We start from the raw sequence: 5,083 nt of genomic DNA, 5'->3' as shown, positions 1-5,083 counted from the left end.
GCCTTTGCATTTTCTGATCATTGTCAGTATCCAGTGGGAAGGAACAACTTATTTTAAACCTAACTGCCTAAAATTAACAATTTTATTCTTTTGGCCCTTTCAATCATTATCTTCAGCCGAAGTGTTCCGAACAAGGGGAAAGTAATTATCAATGAGCGCATTCAAAACATCTGACTAACAGATGCTCGGATCAAATATGGCCGACCCACTTGAATGCTTGTTGCGTAATCTCTGTCGGGAATCTATTCAGTGTCTAATCGGGAATTAAGCGGCAATCTTTTAAGCGGGTTGTCGTATTTGATCCTCGGATCTGTTAGTCCGCTGTCCTTAATGCGCTTATTCAGTGCTGATCTTTGGTATTACCTAATCCGAGCTTCGGTGCGCATTTCCTCCTCCGAATATCTGAACTCCAGATTTTCCTGTGTGAAACAGATGTCGGCCCTTTAGCCGGTTATTATTTTACTTTTGTGTAATATTGCATATTTCTCCTTTTCACACAATATATGTAGTGTAAAGTACGACCGATACGTGGCGACACCATCGCAACCTCGCTTGAAAGATGCAGTATCTGCTCGTTTGTCAACGGCTGATTGCTACTGTCGTAGCGTTTAACATGGTGACGTTCTATCGATAAGCTCCTGTTTCCTGTTTCAAATTGCTCTCGACATCTTCGCTGTATGTGGTTGTAATTTCCGATATTTCATAAAAGGAGAGAGAGGAAAAAAAAGAAAAAACCTATGTCTCTAAAAATGGAAGTTGCACAAAGAGTATTAGATGGAACGTTTTGGGTACTGATTTTCTAATTTTTGAGTTACTCAGGAAATGCAGATAATTCCAATGATTTTGGATTAGGTTTACTTTGTTGATCACGTAAAAATTGATGAAACTCCCAATATTTATTCCTGTCTGAAGGTTTAACTTGGTTTTACACCTGAAGAAATGAGAGTTATTAATAGCGTATTCCATAGAACCTCAAACTTTTATTATAATTAAGATATTAAACAAACGGTAATAACCATAGAGTTTATGATATGAATCTTTGCAATTTTCTTTTAAATGTGAGTTTTTAATAAAATTTTGAAAGGTTTTTTTACTCTTTTAAAGCGATTGTTAATTATATTTTATCACTTACCCTTGTTCTCTCCGTCAAAAGATAAATGGTTATGATGATTCTTTATAAAAGAAAAAAAAACAGTTTTGATAACAAATGTCCTAAATATGGCAGGTACGTCTTCTTTTATAAGTGACAATGTCACTGGTCCAAAATTATTAACCGCGAAAGATGATATATTAGCCATTTTTTGCACATGAAAAGTTTTTTAATTGAGTAGCAATGCAGTATGCAAATGATTCAAGTTTAGGGACAATAGAACGGGTGTAACAATTCCAAAACACCGAAAAACAAGAGGGGTGCCTGGTACATGTACATGTAAGTAAAATAGAACTAGAAGAAAACGTAGCCAAAGTCACGTTGCAAGAATCAAAGCCACAACTGTTTACGAAACTGAATAAAGGTGATTTATGAGAGGCCAAATCAAAAGGAATTATTTACCATCTCGTCAACTTCAAGGTCTATTAAAATGACATCTCAGATTCCAGTCGTGTATTATTCCTGAGGTCACGACTTATGGGTGCTATTAGCTGTTATTTTTTATACAAATCCACAGGTACATGTAGGTGGGTCGAAAATGAGGAAACGTTTATAAAGACGTTTGTAATTCAAGATTCCCACTTGATTTATCCCAACCCGCACATTTCGACTAATTTTTTATTCTTTGATTCTCTTTTTATCCATCGATCTTCTATGCATTAGTAAAAAGATCACTCAATATTTTTTAACAATAAGCATGTTTTGCTTCACTGCCGGCTAAGGAGTTCTGTTATGATTATTTTTGAATATATATATTTTATATTATTTTTAAAAATATTTTTAATATATTCTTAAAATAATAATTGCACCAGGTACTGTTATGCAATGTCCCCTGTACATTGTTTGTGTCTTTAAACTCTTATTTGCACGCGTTGCTCTAATGGGGGAAAATTACTCCAAGAAGATAACTTTTTCTCGCATTCTCAATATATATATGTATGGCAAGGACCTGTTATGTGAATGTTTTGAAACAGGTTTTACATATGTATCGCTCTCTCTCTCTCTCTCTCGTTTTCTTTTATCTCCAATTTCTCTCTCTCTCTCTCTCGTTCTCTCTCTCTCTCTCTCTCTCTCTCTCTCTCTCTGTCTCTCTCTCTCTCTCGCGCGCGCGCGCGCGACCTGCATCGATTACTCAGCATTTTTGCAAAAGAAGATCGTTTATTTCCAACACTCCCCAATGGTTGCTTTTAAAGTTGCATAAGCAAAGTGTGAAATGTTAATCCCCCTGTATAATAATAGCGTGGTTATGTTTATTCTCACTCAGCAAAACCCGACTTTATTAAATCTTAGACACGAATTTCCAGTTTCCATGCTAAAAATATAACCCGTAATTAGTTTCTTGCTCGTCTTTCCTTTGTCACAGGCAAAGCCAGCACAGAGCGCTGTTTCAAGATCTATCAAAATGAAAAACATATTGATTTTGTAACAAATTCGTAGAAATGTCTGCACAGGAGAAAGGGTTCCAATGTCAGTCAAAGAAGTTGCTGTAATTTTTTTTTCCTTAGTGCCATATGAGAGAGGTAAATGCCAAGGCAAAGAGTTAGAAAAATGCCATAGTCGATATAGGGAAAGTCGGGAAGCTGCTTCTTGTTTTCTTTCAAAAAAGCGTCACCTTGTGCATTTTAAGAGTTTGAAGGACGTTTAAACACGACAGCTAAGCGCGTTGGATGTTGATTATTTTCGACGACGACAGAATCGTCTTCTTCTTTCTATTTGGATTTGAAAATGTCGTAAATAAGTTACTTGATCTCCCTGTCTTTCTCTCTCTCCTACGACAAATTTAATATCTCGACGAAGCCTTTTAACTCGAAGGTATTTATTGCGACACATGAAACCCTTCGTATTTCATAATTGTTAACAGCTATGGATTGTCGCCGCAATCTGTGCATTTTAAGCAACATGTATCTGGTTAATAAGCTGGTAATTGGGGCCTTTTTCCAACAAGTGTCGCATGTCGTCGTCTCTTATTGCATGTCTGTTTTCAGGAACAAGGACGAGCTATCCTTTTAACACTCTCCCTCTCTCTCTCTCTTTCATTCTCCATTTCTCTCTCTCTCTCTCTCTCTCTCTCTCTCACACACACACACACACACATTTATTTAGCATTTCTACTCCATGATTAGACATGATTTGTTCCTGGTGCCAGTTATCAGTTTAAGCCTACAGATGAAGCAATCGTTTTCTCAATTGCGGCTATATTTTAGGTTAGGAAAACAGGTGCTGTCGGGTGTATTAACGTTGCATTTCGTCATCGTAATTAACTGACAATAAGCAATGACAAATAAGTAACAATAAATACACGCACTTTATTACAATAAGACAGATCTGATAACAATACCCATAATAACAATACATCATTAACAATATTTAACAGTTAACAGTACTGGCCGAAGAGGAAGTCTTGCGAGGTATTTTAACATGAAGGCCAGGCTATAGTAGTGGCGCAGAGGGCAAACAAGGCGCTTTAAAGGAAAGTTCAAGGATTTTAGACTAAAAAATAGTCAAATCTATTTTTTGAGATCAGCGGCCTAGCCCAACATTAATGTGTTAAAGGAGTTAAAGCTCATTTTCACGACGGAAACTTGAACAAAGTCGGATGTTAGATGCCAAAAATTCCGACGAACTATCCCTTAATATAAGTACCCAAACATTTCGAAACAGGAAATCTCACATTGCTATCATACAAATCGGGAAAGGCATCTGCGACATGAAACACAAGATGGATAAGGCAAAAATAGGCTTGCGAAGGAAATAATTCGCCCACTTTTTTAACCTCTGTTTCACTTGTTCAAATTCCTATTCAAATGATTAAAAAAACATGATTCTGTGGTCGACGCATCACGCTACAAAGGTGAGCAGAGTTTACTTGGGTTTCGATCAAATATAATAAATACTTCCTTCTTAATCTCTGTGTGCACGACATTAATTTTTTTCTTCTCTTTTTTGCGATGTTGCAGTTTATTAATGTGTATGACCTTTTCATCCGTGATTAGTCAAACCTTAATCCTATCTCTTAATACGCACTGGGCGGTATTGCTTTAAAATTGGCTTCGCCCTTGATAAACGTAGCTATTGATATTCGCAAGACCAAATGAAGTAAAGAAAGCTATTTTTCACTTATGTTCTCAATTGTTACTGAAGGCAAATAAAATGAACACTAGTTTTCTGCATATAGACTACAAATATAATGGTTAAAACTAGTGGAGCTAATTATCAGCTTATTACGTACGGTGTGCATTCGTATGGAAACAAGCCTTCCTATATGTTGAAAGTCACCGCAATTTAAAGCATTGTGTTACCTGTATAGAATTATTGGCAAAATCAGTAGGTAGGATCAATAGTTACATTGCTGAGCTCAAGTGTTAACTACTTACTACATGTAACAAAATACCATCCAAATACATTAAAAATCAAATATAGATATAGATATATATATATAGATATATCATACTTTAATAAAATGATAGAACAAACCACGCTATAGACATGTCACTTGTTCCCCATAAGTACACGTAGTTTATCTTGGCTAAATTCCCCCTGGCACTCTTAATTCGACTAGTAGGTTGAATTAATGTAACCGAGAGCAGCACGAAATGCTCCAAGAATACCAATGAATGTATGTATGGACTTAGGACACAGTCCTCTACTATTTCACAGAATTTTTCCCCAGTTTTATAACGTAGTGTTACGCAGAGCAAGCATCGTAACCCACGATACAGTGTAACATCAGAACACAAACGAGCGCGGCCATTGTTTGTGCTTAAACCCAAAGCGTCTCTTTTACATTCTTAAGCGTGTCTGGCGTGACGTTTGGGTTTGCATTCTTTTCCTGACAATGACAGCTAAAAAGATAATTTTCAACTCCAGGAACATTTGCTGCACATCACAATAGGAGAATGTTCACCTACTTCTTCTACGTTTTAGATAATAACC

Source organism: Lingula anatina, chromosome 8 (genome assembly GCF_051362555.1).
Source record: "Lingula anatina isolate TDL-2025a chromosome 8, LinAna3.0, whole genome shotgun sequence".
In the NCBI taxonomy this organism is placed as follows: domain Eukaryota; kingdom Metazoa; phylum Brachiopoda; class Lingulata; order Lingulida; family Lingulidae; genus Lingula; species Lingula anatina.
The sequence above is the reverse complement of the archived record's forward strand: the minus strand, read 5'-3'. Positions refer to the sequence as shown.